The sequence below is a fragment of the Schistocerca gregaria genome, chromosome 1, assembly GCF_023897955.1.
Source record: "Schistocerca gregaria isolate iqSchGreg1 chromosome 1, iqSchGreg1.2, whole genome shotgun sequence".
NCBI classification, from domain to species: domain Eukaryota; kingdom Metazoa; phylum Arthropoda; class Insecta; order Orthoptera; family Acrididae; genus Schistocerca; species Schistocerca gregaria.
The window spans coordinates 648,452,659-648,469,212 of record NC_064920.1 but is presented as its reverse complement, the minus strand read 5'-3'; the positions used below and the strand labels follow the sequence as shown (position 1 = coordinate 648,469,212).

Sequence of the window (16,554 nt, the reverse complement as noted above, 5' to 3'; positions counted from 1 at the left end):
TTTCCCAATGGAGAGATCATCATGACACTTTTTCAACTACAGGCCACATGTCCTGTGGATACACGTTACGTGTCTTTAATGTAGTGGTTTCCATTACCTTCTGCATCCTCATGTCGTTGATCATTGCTGATTCTTCCGCCTTTAGGGGCAATTTCCCACCCCTAGGACAAGAGAGTGCCCCGAACCTCTACCCGTCCTCCGCCCTCTTTGACAAGGCCGTTGGCAGAACGAGGCTGACTTCTTATGCCGGAAGTCTTCGGCCGCCAATGCTGATTATTTATCAAAATTTAGGCAGTGGCGGGGATCGAACCCGGGACCGAAGACGTTTTGATTATAAATCAAAGACGCTACCCCTAGACCAGGGGTCACCCAAACCCCCACATGATACTAGCAAACTAGCAAACCACAAAAAAAGAAATTACAACCACAAACTTCACACACTTAAATAACTCATACAACACCACCAAAACTAAAACCCTAACAATTTGAAAACCGAAAAACTCCATATTCACCTGATAAATTAAAAAGAACCATAACACTGTAAGTATACAACAGGCAAAACATCACATTAACTATAGAATACAACCAAATTACTTACCAACAATAGCCTCCAACAACATCATCTAGGTTGGCAAAAAATGGCTCTGAGCACTATGGGACTTAACATCTATGGTCATCAGTCCCCTGGAACTTAGAACTACTTAAACCTAACTAATCTAACGACAGCACACAACACCCAGCCATTACGAGAAAGAAAATCCCTGACCCCACCGGGAATCGAACCCGGCAACCTGGGCGTGGGAAGCGAAAACGCTAACGCACGACCACATCTAGGCCACACACACACACACACACACACACACACACACAAATAATTTCGAGCGTTTTAGAAACGGTTTTCCTTATACAGTCATGCAGTCTGGGTTGTTTTGCATGGCGGCAAGATCTTCAATAATTCGTCACTTCACGACAGGCAACACGAAAACGCACCACGTATGCTGACTCTGAGCACTAACATCCGACAGTCAACCGTGCGATATGATGGAGGAATTCCAGCCTAGCCAAAACAGTACTTTCCTTTTCAAGTATTACATACTCCAATGGAAGTCGTGGAACAGTAATGGTTTAACACTACTGGTTCCATTGCATGTGAATAAAGTGTTTGACACCTCTTATTTCTAGATCCATAGATAACAGACGGGACACCTCTGAATATAACCGTAATTAAAACGAGTACCTATTTATGGAATGGGTGACAGGTTGTCTGGTGTTGTGTTACCTTGCGTACTTCAAGGACTGCAATCCGATACAATTCTCAAAAACAGAACCACAAACAAAAGGGAACAAACGGAAACAGAAATTACTTTATTAAAAAAAACGGCCTACACATCCTACCACAGTCCTCAGAAAAACACAAAGAAAACATAAATTCACAGGGGCGTTCTTCCGCTAGCAATACTCATCTAAATGAAATTTCAAGTTGGGAAAGCGCCTCTTTCCCCTCCCAATAACTGATTCAACTGGCCCAAAATACCTCTATGGTATTAGTGCATGCAACATTGTCGTAATCTTTTAAACTGAATACTATGGTTAACTGCTAAATTTTAATACTTAGATTTCTCGAGCCCGATACCACGCCGTATCGAAAGCCAAGATTCTTTCGCGCTGGCAGCGCCACATTTAGGTCGCCGGTCCGAGACGACGGAACTGTTCTCAACTTTATGCACTGCCAACAGATATGACATCTAACTTATTCTACCGTTAGTCCAGTTAGTCCAGAAAGCTGCAGAAACACTGTTATGGACCACATATCGTCACACTTAGCAGCACATAATTAAGAACTGGTAAAAGTATCGGTCATTACAATCCCTTAATTTTCTAAAAAAAAGTGTTAAATTTCGTTCTGTACGACAATCAACATAACCAAGAGTCAAGTGAACCCAATGCAACACGTTAAACTCAACATGTCAAGATCCACTATGAGATGGCGCCATCAAATACAACACGATATGTACAAACACGTCATGGTGACCTCACTCACCACAACACCATTACGTCACGGGTTAAAGCAGACGGTTGGAATCGAACGCTTCCAATAACAATAACGGGATGATGACAACTCATGGAATGTGATGGCACGCCACCGAATGTGGAGCTTGCCGTGAGACTGTCTATCCTTAAAGACGTAGCTGCAGATAGCGCAATAATATGTTTTATAGTCACGGAAGAAAGATGCATTCAGAGGCTGAATTTGTCATTGGTTCCATTTGGTATGAACTGTATGTCACCCACTTTTCAGAAGGGGTAGTTCACTCTGAACGAATTTTATTTTTATTTACAGACCAGGAATCAAGCAAACACAAGTTACTTTGACCAGCTATTGGCCAAAAGCAATGGTCGTTTCTTAGTTACAGTTATCTTACTCCCATTTTCCCCACTCTTTGTTGATATGAGGTAAATAATATTCCGTATTACCCTTGCAAGGTCACGAACAGGAGAAATAATCGCAAGGGGGGGGGGGGGGGGGGGGGGCAGAGCACCTACAACGTCTTGCGGCATAATAACTTTCCAGTCAATTTGCTATTCAGATTAACAGTCGGTATAATTGGATACAAATGCGTTACGGTATTGATATTAGCTCACCTTGATGCAACTCTCTTTGTACCTCTAATTTCCAGGTTTCCTTCCATATGCATTTACTCTTCATATCCCAATTGGTCGGCGTTGGAAACAGATTCCATACTGAACGATGGGATAAGTATATTTATCTCACTTACAAATTTTCGGGCCGATTCCGCAGTTAGATGCTCATGGCCAAGTTGACGCTTTGTTTGCAATGCCGTTATCTTACGTCTTCCAATTCAGTAGCACTGTTTGAAGTAATGCAACAGTCCACTGCTTCCGTTGAAATCACTGCAATCTATGTCGCGAGCAGTTTGATGTGCATAACGTAGTAGTTTACTATCATGCACAACCTGTGTACTGTATCGAGTATCCTAGAAACGCGGATACTCCAGTTTTTGTAAAAAGTGCGTAGCTTTTCTAAGCACTGTGCCGCGCGGGATTAGCCGAGCGTTCCAGGGCGCTGCAGTCATGGACTGTGCGGCTGGTCCCGGCGGCGGTTCAAGACCTCCCTGGGGTATGTGTGTGTGTGTTTGTCCTTAGGATAATGTAGGTTAAGTAGTGTACAAGGTTACGGACTGATGACCTAAGCAGTTAAGTCCCATAAGATTTCACACACACATATTTCTGAGCACTGTACTCTCATATTGCTACGGACTTCTTCGAAATCTGCTTATAATTGTTTCTTTACTATGCTGCGGATGAGCTTTCAAGCACGTAATTATGTTTAGCACTCGCTCCTTGAACAACGACCGTCCAAAACTGCGTTTCACAGGAGGCGAGATTCGTGGCTCCCTGTCCGACAAGGATGATGAACTACATGGCTCGACAGCTATTTCTGTATCACTTTCACTTGTTAAGCAAGTATTGGCATCATTGAACTCCACATTAACTTTGTCCGCACAGTTGAGCGTATATCACACCACACATTCCACTGACTCATCTGCCACTTCTTTCCCGCTCGGTGAAATTCCTTAGGTTCCTTCTTGACGAAATGTCAACTTCGACAACTCTTGTTACAGATGTAATGCAACGTCTGCTTCGTTCATTCTTACCATTAAAACCACTAGCACTGTAGCACTGCTGTGATCTACTCTTCGACTAAGCAGTTCAATTATGTTCTTTAGCCTCATGCTGCGCTCACCATTGGATACATCCAGTCCCACCCCCTGTTGCTATTAGCAACCAATATTGTTGTTACATGGTAGATAAAACGTGGAGCGTCTAATGCCATAAACGTCGTTGGCCATTTGCGACCTCGCACTCAAGGGGTTCTTCGTTAGGCACAATTCACCCAGAGACGATGCAATATTACGACACGCTGCAATAAAGGTCGCGCGGAGTGCCGCCTACTGGTACGATACTTGTGTTACCACTGGGATGATATGAAGTGCAGTGCTATAAACAAAATGATACACAATGCGACTCACTATACGACAAGCCAGAAGACAGCATGAATCACTTTTTTTCAGTTCAGCTCCAATCACCAGTTCTTCTGATAGGAACGTTATTGTGGCTTATTATTTAAAGCTCGCAAAAACAGGAAAAGATTAGAAAGTACTGGATGTAACTGTACAATGCTACAAATATATAACATAGATCAGGTGTGGTTCTCGCAAGGTATACCAACAGAAATGCAACTTCATGAATGCTACAGAACGAGTCCAGACAGTTTCGCTTTTTGGAGCACTTGGTATCAGCTGCAAAGCAGGACATAAATTTTCGGCTTGCTGTCGCTCCTGCTGAGAAGCTACTCATTGCAACAGGCTAACTTGGTGCGAGTGTTATGAGTGCCGTTAAAAATGCCACTATGAAAAGTTAATTATCATTAAGCCGTGGCGGCGTCTATCTATTCTATTTTCAATAGTGTCGCACTCTTTGGTTTGCTGCTGTTCAAGTCAACTAGGTGGCGTGTGGGATGGCGCTAGGGCTGTGGCCAGTACCGACGACTAGTAAGAAAGTGGATGCTAAGTGCTTCTCCTTACGGACGGGCAGTTGGATATGGCTTTTCTTGACCGTAGCATGACGTGTCCGTAGCGTCTTGTTGAGCGTCGCCATATTGTGGAATGTGGTTTGGTTCCGCTGTCTAGTTGGTCAGTGGAACATTTTGGAAATTTGTGGTAAGCTCCTATGGGACCAAACTGTAGAGGTCATCGGTCCTTAGGCTTACACAATACTTAATCTAACTGTAACTAACTTAGGCTAAGGACAACACACACACCCATGCCCGAGGGAGGAGTCAACCTCCGGCGGGGAAAGCCGCGCGAACTGTGGCAAGGTACCTCAGGGCCACGTGGCTATCCCACGCGGCCATGGTCAATGATTTACATCTTAGCTAACTCCAAAGTCAAGTGTTTCGTATTGGGAAGTTGGCGGAGTATAAGTGGGTAGTCATTCACTCCATGCCTTGCAACTGGTTCTGCTTTTACTTGTGGCGATTTTCATTCTGTGATTTAGAAAGTAATTTGGCATTCGAACATCTGTATTTTATAAGTTACCTCCTTTTCTTAAAAAGAAAAAAAAATACTGCAGATTTCCTTGTGAGTATTATTTACGCTGCCAGTTCAGCTCCTGAAAGGAGCTCTTTCTATGATACTGAGAGTAAATGGTAGCATGCAATACTCCTTTTTTTAAATATTAAAACTTTAGTGTGTTTCGTTGCTTTCCAGCGAACTCCGCTAAGAGTTGATGTGTACCTGGGCATGGTACTGTTGCGACGTCAGGCGCTTTGGGCCCACATTTCTTCCTATTTGCCCGTCTACTGGGCGAACGAAATCACGTTGAAAGCTGTCAACAATGTTAGTACCAAAAGTAGCACGCCTCTATATGCCCTTGGCTATTTAAATGCAGATTTTTTTCAGACATCTGAGCTCTTCTAAAGACTGTTGCTAGTTCGTAGTCCTAATATTATTAGAGGTGTTTGTTTTGAGTACTTACCATTTGATTAGCAAGTACTCACAGGATGCGTAATTATCTATTGTATGAAATCGCACCCACTGGTTTATTGCGTCGCTAAGGCAGCAGATTTTTAAGGTGCACTACCGTTACGTATATTATCTGCTTGTTAAGTATAATTAATAGCTGATTCAAGGTGTAGCTTGTGCTTAGGCCAGTCACCCGATTTTGCAAACGTCTCTATGCCAACGCCTCATTGTTGCCGGAGCTCTATAAGCGGCTGCTGTTTTCGCCGGAAACCGTTTCCACTTCGTAGTTGAGCGCTAGCAACAGCGCTGCCACTGTCAGTGATCAGAGAAAAAGAGGTATAGCTGTCCTTCCACCATTAAAATCAATTTCGATATGTTAGCTGCATTTCGTATTCACCAACGTATGCCATAAAATGCTCCAAATATAAACTCGCCAATGAGAACAATTTTCCCTGCAAACTATTCGAAGTATCACAATAGCTTTGAGCTATAACGAAAAGAAAACCAATTCATCATCAAATTGTGATGTCAGACTAAAGTATGCGAAAAAAATAAATTTTGTAAAATAATAACTTGCTACAAATCGAATGAGAAATACTGAACCGCTAGAACTCGCGTGAGTGTCTAACTGTGGTATTTAATTTTTTACGCGAACAGTAGTAGTTTTACTGGGTAGCTACAGAGACAGTTGTAGTTATGCTTTATCTACATAAGACAATTTTGTTTTAGGCACATTGTGTGGATTAAGATTTCGCTCCCCGTGTATCGTACGATGCAACCTGCGGGGAGCAATCAGCACTTGGGGCAGTACAACAGAGATACGTAATGCTGGTGTGTCGCTGCCGTTGCAGGGTGAACCAGTTGATTAGCTATGCCACTGTGTTCCTCTGTGCTCCATTGATAGGATTGCTGCTGCGTTGTACTTCCATTCGCATCGTGTATAGCATCGCACTTCGTATTGTCTCAGTGAGAACTGTTCCTTACAGCAAACAACAGAGGAAAGAGCCTGTAAACATGGGCGACGACAAATGTAAGACACTCAGTCGCGTCAATACCGTGGTAACCCGCCTGTAGCCTCTGATCGGTTTAGTCTCGCTTCTGGCCACTCAGGTACAGGTTTTCTGTGATTTACCTAAATCGTCAAGACAAATGGCCGTACACCGCCTTGTGTCACAGTGGGAGAAGTGTCTCAACAGCCAAGGTCAATACTTCTGACATACAGGTACTGGTTTCTGTAATTATGATTCCGGCTCGTTTCTTTTTGAACGCCCATTATTTTTGTCCTGCGTTCAAAATACAGGTACCTGGTGAAGAGGCTAGGGGGTGTTTGACTGTGTTGTTAGCAGCGAGCACCGTAAGCCAACAGAAACATTACCTTCAAGAAATTAAGACACATTTCTTATTATGTTTACTTTTACTTGTGACAAAGTGTTAAGACTGCACTACAACAGTACATTAGGAACATGAACAGAACCAATTTCTCAGCAACGAGCTAAGGAAAACCCAAGACTTCTTTTGTGGAAACGGCAGGGGGCCACGCTGAACGTATGAAATTTTGTTGGTGAAGTTCAGACTCAACTTGTATACACATTATTGATTGCTGTTTGATCTGTGGAAGGGATGCAGCTACGCAGAATGTGGTGTCAGTTGACCCCTGATGTTAACTTCGCGGTTATCGCTAAAACTTGGTCGGACGACAAGCTCTTCGGTTCAAATTTCAAACTGTGTGCAAACCAATCTATTTAAAGAGCATTCTGTGATCCTCTCAGACATTGGCCTTATTCTCGCAACTCCTAATCTAAAAGCGACTCTATTACTAGTCTGAACACTTCCTAGGTCAGTACTGTCATTTTAAATTCACCGTTCTCTGAAGTGATATTTATCTTTGGGTAATTCGCCTGTGTATTCTAAGATTCAGATCGGGAAAAGGTGACTAAAAACAGATGAGCGACTATGATCCAATGTTGTACAAGTGCGTTTAGGTCTTGACCAAGCAGTCTTTCAGCAGGCTCGGAATATGGGGTCGGCAAGTGAGTAATTCCAGCGCTGTAACTCATCTCCCACCGTGTAGCAGTGTGAAATGAAATTTCCTGACAAACTAAAACTATATCGCACTTAAAGTAATATCCACATGTTCACTGTTCGTGGGAAATTCTCTTAAAAATGTCTGTGTCTTACCTCAAAAACTCAATGCAGTTTTATATTTTGCTGAAGTAGTATGATGGAGAATAGTCTGCTTGCAGAATGTAGGTCGATTCCACGAATATTTGTCTGAACAACGGCAATATTTTGTAATGAATCTGCAAGACAAAACAACTTTTAGGTTCCTTTTCTTCGGTGAGAAAAGCGTGTAGCAACTGAGTTGTGCAAGCATGCCTCTACATTCAGCTCAGTCTCCCACTAAGCCATTTAAAGCAAAGTACAGTGGAATGCCCAATATTACTGCCTGAAAAATTACACAAAATGGCCAAAATGCCTTACCATTGTCTGTCACTCCGATTACTGGACTAAAACTGCATCCACTCGTCTCCCAGTTCCACGCACGTCACATTCAATGCAGCAGAGGACATCCCAGCAGATTACTAATTCCGACTAATGATGGAGGAAAGGAGTGGAGTGAACATTTGTGAGCAAGTGACCTGCGAATCTCGCGAGTTGCCTTATCTTATAGATAGTACTGAGTACGTAGCAGTGGGTATTACCAGCCTTTAAAATGTATAACTACTAAGGCCACGATTTCATTCAATATCTTTCGAGTGGCAGTTGCAGGGCTGTTGACATGGAACACACGAATTATGGCTCAGACTCAAGTGTGCATGTACCAGTTTTTTCACTCACACAACGGTAACGATACACACTAATAGTGTCGTTACTCATAATCAAATATGTCCTCTTCCGTTTGTTACTCTTCACTGCAATTTTTCATTATCCAAGGGCGATTGGTATTTAACGTAAGGTCTACACTGAGGTGATCGGAGTCTTGTAAAAATGCACAACAAAAGGGAAATAATAGGTCGCAGCCTTCCTTAAACCATCCTACCACTCATCTTAAAAAGTCTGTGAGAATAACGAAAAAAAGAAAAGAAATCACGTTGGTTGCATGGTGCTTTGAGTCGTACCCCTCCTTAGTAGTATCCATTGGCTCTCTTCCACTCTCACTTTTCTCTCTGTATTTCCGTTCCTCTCTCTCTTTTTATCCTTTAATGCCGTCGTTTCTTCCACTTAATAGCAGTATTTCATTTACCCAGATTTCTTAGTCTATTTTGTATTTTCAGCCTCTGCTATCCGAGTAAATTGATGTATCCTGAGCTAGATACACAGGCGTTCAGGTATTTTGCTATGGGACAGTAGGACCATAAACCTACAACTAGGACGTCCTCGAATCTTAAAACGCCCTTTGACCGGAGAACACGTGGTGATGATGTCCTTCATGGCAACAACGGATGTGCACACAGGGCTCTTCTAGCTGAAAAAGTCCTTTAATTCCCATCCTACGGCCATAATCACGTCGGAAACCTTTTTACATAAACCACCTGAATAGAAATGACAGCTCCGCCACTGCACTGCTCTTTTATATCTTGTGTACGCGATACTGCCGCTATCTGTATAGGTGCATATCGCTACCCCATGACTTTTGTTACTACAGTGGAAAGGTAGCTGCTTCAGATACTTGAAGTAAAATATCTTAAGCCTTCAGCTGAATATGTGCAATTTTATTTCTTAATCGGTTTCGTTTATTACAAGCATCATAATTTCCTCCAGCGATGATGCTTGTAATAAGGGAGAGGTGCTGAGAAATAAAATTACACATGTACAGCTGAAGGCTCAAGATGCTTTACTTCAGAGCTTCTGTTATAGTACTGTGTACCTATTCTACGGCACAAAATTATTTTAGTCGCATGTATCCTTCTTGCCGCTGTAAGTTTCAAATATGTTAGTTTTGACTTACATGTGGCTTTGTTTGGCCGACATTAAAAACTTGGGGCGTCGGCCTTTTATCCATTTCTCTTCACTGAATAGGTTGATTTCCACATTTATTTCTCAGTTCGCAATGATGGTTTGCGGAAAAATGTCGCATTCTCTCTACCTTCGTTAAAAACATTTTCACAACAGTGCTTTTCATATTAGAGTAGCTTGTAGAAACTGCACCGGATTCCATGGAAAGAAACTGGTACAAAACTGACCCGCCCGGATAGTCATGTGTGTTAAACCACCGCCTCTGCTACAGAGAGTTGCATAGACCTCGAATCGAATCCATCGGGGAGCGTTAATGAGGAACGTCGATATGCCGACTAGTTTGGATGTGGTTTAATGTGGGTTCTCACGTCCAGCTAAGCGATTACGGGACTTGTTCCCATCTGGGGTACACACGTTCCCTCCCGGTGTGCACGGATGGGGCAGGGGGGGGGGGTGAGGAGGGGCCGAGGGGTGGTGGTGACAGTGTGGCAATTTCCATTGAAGTAACGACACAACACATTCACTTCTGCAGAAATTGGTTCAAAAATAACGTTATTTTAAGACTGACGCACAGAAATTCACCTTCTGATGAAGGTTTAAACCTCTGAGAATCATTGTGGATACAAACAAGTAGTAACTCGTAACAGTAAACTTTTTATTTCATTCGAAAGAAGAAGTAACTAGTACCAAACTATTTTTAAATGCGTGACATATAGCTGTATTGGATGCCTTTCATTACTACCGTTTTCATTATTAAACCATCATTACAATACAAAAAGATCAATTACTAATCACATGTCACAGCATCTACCAGTATCGCAGTTCATTTGACACCTGCTTCAACTAAACTTCTACACATAGACAGAAAATTCAGATGGTACGAGACACGCATATTATATGGTTTGCTATACTTACGCTATGCGGTGAACACGAAATAATATGGTAGCAGGTAGCTCATTTACCAGTAATGCTCAGATGATTAATTTTTGATCTCGCATATCGTGATGATGGTATGATACCAAAACACAGTAACGAAAGACACCTAATACGCCAATATATCACGCATTTCAAAGAATACGTTGTTGCTGTTGGAAATCGACTTCAAAAAATGGTCCAATAGAACAAAGCTGTGGAATGCAGCGAGCCACATCACACAGAGCTTACAATAGAGAGCTGTTTTCCTAAACTATACATCACCTAACAAAATGCTCAAGGCATGTAAAACTCTGTACCAACGGCTACATAGCCCTAGGCAATGAATAGCCTTTACGAGTAAGTGCTATATTTACGAGACGCAATACAAGGTCGAGTGGCACAATCGTTTGCTGTGTGCTTCCCCCAAGGAAAAATGAAAGAAGTCTGGCAGCTTTTGCTGCGGAAATTACGTTCTGACCTTCCCTTTATTTTCAAAGCAAGTCACTTACACTGTGCGGTGAACAGGAAATAAGATGGCAGCATGTAGCTCATTTACGAGTAATGCTCAGATGATTTTGCACAATCATTAATGCATATTCTGTCTGTTCACTGGTTGGCATTTTGCACAATCATTGATGCATATTCTGTTTGCTCAGTATGGCGGTAATATTTGCCCGCTTAAGACAATTACTCTTCCCAGACTTTGCTACGTTACTGTGTGTAAGTGGAATGGAACACAACATCCAGTAAGGTGCTGAGGCGAATGACTAAGGTATGTTCACAGCGATCTACATGTGGACTTATTTTCTGGGACTTTACCCTCTGAGAGTTCGCAGTTTTCAAGAGTAATAACCTATAAAGTCGATGTAGGAGCCAGGCTGGAAAGAAAAGCGTTTGATGCACTTTTTCAGATGCAAAATTGGTGCTCAGAAAATAAATAAGGAATAGCAGAAATTAATAATACGTGCCTGCTGCTTAGAGGCAGCCTCTTCCTAGTCTGAGAAATGGAGGATATTCGGTATGATGCAGCGAGGTTTGAAAGTATTTGGGCATAAACTTGGAAGAGAAACGTAACTTGCACGCAGATATCTCTCAGATATATCAGAAACCTACCAGAGTTATAAGGCGGCAAGACTGGACACCGTTGACTTTACGATCCCTTTGCAATAGCTTTGACTCTATCATGATGCCATCGTAACATCCATCGTAGGATTTGCCGCCAGGGCATGCACAGATAAAACTGCAATACAATCGATACAAGTCAATCCTAAGGCGTACACAGAGGAGTGTATTGCTGGGGTTCACAGAAGCCTATGGGACAATACTGTGGAGGCACTGTTGGTCATACGAGGAGTATGCCCAATCGGTATTACTGTCAGATATAGAGGGAAGTGAAGCTTTCCAAAGTGAGAGAAATAACGGATCAAGAAACAGCCAAACAAGAGCTTAAATTACGGAAAGTGCGTTAGTGACAAAGGGACTGTGACAGTATCACAACGTATTTCCAAACATTAAGGAGAGGAGGTACATGGGACATGGAAATCCATCCAGAGGTAGGACTCACTGCCAGAGAGGCTTTGGCCACACCCTTAATATTTATACAGGATAAAGAAACCTCCGACAAATTCGTGTACTTGAGACGACATTGGTACAGGAGACCAATTTGTACTATAGTGTCGAGAAAACGAAGATTTGTACAGTCAAATAACTGTCACTTGTACACGAGCTAGAGATAAAGACAAATAGCAACTATTGAACTAGACAGCAAGTAAGACATGTGCAACCCAGTTACGAATCATAATGCTAAAGTGTGGACTGTGAGTGAGAGAATGAATGTCACCGAGGATTTGGAGACACCGGTGTTAATTTGTGCACACACGACGACCAGAAGCAGTGGGTATGTGACCAACAACGTGGTGGTTATATTAGAAACGGTACAATTAATGGGGCGTTAGAGGTGACATGTGTACCTCTCCCAGCAAGAGCGGGCTGCTCGGGATTTTTGTGGTGAATCCGTTGGATAACTTCACTGGGACTGCGGAAGATGACACTAGTACGCCTTAGGTACCACCCCAGGGTCGACGCGCGGATGGGTTCAAAATGGTTCAAATGGCTCTGAGCACTATGGGACTTAACTTCTGAGGTCATCAGTCCCCTAACTTAGAACTACTTAAACCTAACTAACCTAAGGACATCACACACATACATGCCAGAGGCAGGATTCGAACCTGCGACCGCAGCGGTAGCGTGGTTCCAGACTGTAGCGCCTAGAACCGCTCGGCCACTCCGGCCGGCGCGCAGATGGGTCGGGATTGTTTCGAGATGGTATGGTTTTCTTGGAACGTCGGTTCTAGAGATTTAGCTTGCTGCCCCCACTAATCAGGAACTCGCTCGCACAGTAGTGAGTAATGGTAGCATGAGTCATGGATGTGAAATTCCGTACATGGATTGCTGAAGAATAACGCGTCATTAACCTTCATGTTTCCCAATAGTTAACGTTAGGAATTGCCTGTAGGACGTCTGATGAGAGCGTAGTGTAGTTGATTACGAAACTTAGTGTCATGATTCAAGTGTTTTCCTTCTTCATTTTAATTTAATATTTTATAAATTTTCTTATTCCTTCATAATTTTACCAATAATTTATAATGCTTCAATAACAAATCTAGAAGTGAATTTTAATAACAGTCGTACACAACTTTCTGTAGCTATGTGAAAATACGGCCCGCATTGTACACCAGGTGACGGGTGACAGAACTGTCAATGATAATAAATAAATAAAATATTATAAGTAAAATATCTTACACTTCATTGGGGCGGCTGGCACAGAAAACGTGCGTGAATTGTATGAATTAAGAACAGTCTTGGTTGCAGTATATTCCTTCATTAACAACGCGTTTCGCCTTCGTGCGGCACCATCACATTATCTTAAAATTTGCCGCACGAGATTAGGCGAGCGGTCAAAGGCGCTGCAATCATGGACTGTGCGGCTGGTCCCGGCGGAGGTTCGAGTCCTCCCTCGGGCACCGGTGTGTGTATTTGTCTTTAGGATAATTTAGGCTAAGTAGTGTGTAAGCTTAGGGACTGATGACCTTGGCAGTTAAGGCCCATAAGATTTCACACACATTTCAACGTTTTCTTAAAGTCTTCATTTTAAAAACCATAAAACGGCTCTGCGTTGGACTTAAGCACGCGTCGAATCAGATGAACCCACAGAGACCTTTCCTTTTACATTTTAAAAACCGTAAAACGCCTCTGTGCTAGACTGAAGCACGTATCGAATCACATGAACCCGCAGAGCCCTTCATAATGTCGCAGTAGCGGCCCAAAGTGATGCAATGATAGCACCACACTCACAAAGACGTGTACACATTTAAACATAATACCCAGAGATGCCCACCGTAACTTCACAGGCAAGAGCGTGAAGCGTACACACCAGTTGTCCTACCATTGCATCATTCTGACCTACTTCGTTCAGGTCTCCGAGGGTTCATCTGATTCACTGCGTGCTTCAGTCTAGCCCAGAGTTGTTCTACGGCTTTTAAAATGTTGTAAAAGAAAAATGTCTTTGCGAGTTCATCTTATCCGACGATGGTTTAGTCTAGCGCAGAGCTACTTTATAGTTTTAATGGTTGTATGAGCCGGCCGGAGTGGCCGTGCGGTTCTAGGCGATACAGTCTGGAAACGAGCGACCGCTACGGTCGCAGGTTCGAATCCTGCCTCGGGCATGGATGAGTGTGACGTCCTTAGGTTAGTTAGGTTAATTAGTTCTCAGTTCTAGGCGACTGATGACCTCGGTAGTTAACTCGCATAGTGCTCAGAGCCATTTTAACCATATTTGGTTGTATGAGGAAAATCTGGAGATATGCGGAAGCTGCCCCACGAAGGCGAAACGCATTCTTAATAGTAATTTTAAAAAAATGTAACCAAAACTGTGCTTAATTCCAACAAAATGTTTCAATGTTTAGGTATAAAGTTTTGCTGGTCAAGTTATGCAAACTGGTTTTTGTTTTGTTTTCTAATTTTGTGCGATCAATTTGGAATATATACAAAAGCCAATTGAAGGCGTTCGGTGGGAGTGCTACTTTGATGCATTGGAGATCTCAGTGTATCCGTACTTGGGCTGAGCGATTTCAGTTCGTAAAATTGTAAATTTGTGGTAAGATCTTATTGGACGAAACTGCTTAGGTCATCGGTCCCTAAGCTTAACACTACTTAATCTAACTTAAACTAATTCACGCTATGGACAGCACTCACACCCATACCCGCGGGAGGATTCGAACCTCCAACGGGGGGAGCCACGCAGACCGTGACAAGACGCCCCAGAGAGCGCGGCTACCCCACGTGGAAGTCGATGTTCAGTTCCTCATTGAGCTATTAAGCTTTAATTTTCTCCGTGATTGCTCTATATTACATGAGCCGAATACTTGTGCAAGGCAATAGACGAATTCCTACTCCATCCTCTTCTACTCTTGGTTTGTGCTCACTCTCTAACGTCCTCGACATCGACGGTCAACACAGAGGGAGGTAGCACAGAGGTTACAGGAGTAGGTCTGAGGAAAGTGGCACAGCTAGCAGTCGCGGTAACTGCCCTGTTTCTCGCGACGTAGGCGTGAATATGAAGTTCCCGGTACATCAGCTGTGTCATATGGGGTAACGGTCACATTTGTTTTGAGTAATACTTGCTGTCTGTGATGAGCGACAGCAAATTCTTTTGTGTTAAACTGCAGCTGGTTGTAATCTTTAAAGGGGTTGTCATCCTTGTTGTGGATCAGTTACTTTCACTAGACTTGAAACACCTTCCTCTCATTTCAGAGTCGCTGACTCGACTTACGGGACGATTCCACTTCTGTCTCTTCCTCATGCAAGCACGCTCCACACAGTGTTATCGCTGTAAACAGTACTTAGAAACAAGCGGTTTTCTTAGTTTCCATCTGTACTCCGGGTCCGGAGACTAAACAGATGGCAGGGTCGGCGTCAGGGCAGGTTGTAATCTTTAAAGGGGTTGTCATCCTTCTTGTGGATCAGTTACTTTCACTAGACTTGAAACACCTTCCTCTCATTTCAGAGTCGCTGACTCGACTTACGGGACGATTCCACTTCTGTCTCTTCCTCATGCAAGCACGCTCCACACAGTGTTATCGCTGTAAACAGTACTTAGAAACAAGCGGTTTTCTTAGTTTGCATCTGTACTCCGGGTCCGGAGACTAAACAGATGGCAGGGTCGGCGTCAGGGCAGGCCCGACCCCGGCCGTAAGGCGGAGAACGCGCAGCTGGTCGTGCGGAATGCTTCAGCCAGATAGCGGCCGCATGCGCTGCCCTGTCTCACGCTCCGGCCCTTGTGCAACACTGTACGAGTATTCCCACGCGCGTCACACGGCAGGGGTGCTTCTGCGAAACACTCGGGAGAGACGAATCCGTCGCACGCCGGTTATATCTCTGCTTCTTCCTAACCAGACAGACACGCTCAAAGACTGGTGGAAGTGAATGAAATTGCGGAACATGTTTGCCAAAAGCTCCCAGTGAGCACATCACGTGGCTTGACGTCAGAGTGACTATAGCGCCAAATGACGCTGGCGCTGCAACACGGGGCGCTTGAAGAAAGGGGAAAAACAGTGTCTGTGTGTGTGTGTGTGTGTGTGTGTGTGTGTGTGTGTGTGTGTGTGTGTCTCAATCAGAGAGCAGTTACGGTAAGGGCGTTCCTCATTACATCATCGCTCGGAGACAACATTTGAAGGCTTTATTCGGGTATGAATTGTGGAGAACCTGAAAGAACGACGGAGTATGACGAGTGCATCCCAGATGTATGGTATTTCTCACAGTATTGTTTCAAACGCATAGGGAGAATCCCGCTCCACAGGCGCAGCTCTCCAAAGAAAAGAGGGTTTCGACCACGATCAACTACAGTAGCAAATGCCTGCTACGTTATACGGCAGGCAAATAACGACGACGTCAAACAGCTGGTGCAATTACAACCGCAGACTGTAGAGCTCGCTACCTCGTGCTCCATAGTAGCACGGCAAATGTATGCAGGTTGTCTCCTTGTCCGAAGGTCTGTACCTTTTGTCGGTTGACACTCGTTTGTCACATCGGTGGCAAACTTTGAGACGGTGCCAACAGCGTAGGGACTCGATCAGTG

At 43.6% G+C, this 16,554-nt stretch overlaps 1 protein-coding gene and 1 non-coding gene across 2 annotated transcripts in view; both read right to left on the bottom strand.

The window, feature by feature from the left end:
• The window catches only part of LOC126361126 (glucose dehydrogenase [FAD, quinone]-like), a 187,468-nt gene that overhangs the window by 145,963 nt on the left and 24,951 nt on the right, over positions 1-16,554 (bottom strand). The window lies entirely within an intron of this gene.
• Trnas-gga (transfer RNA serine (anticodon GGA)) lies at positions 12,626-12,709 on the bottom strand. Its single transcript is given in 2 exon segments — positions 12,626-12,660; positions 12,670-12,709. It is a non-coding gene; the product is annotated as a tRNA-Ser (tRNA).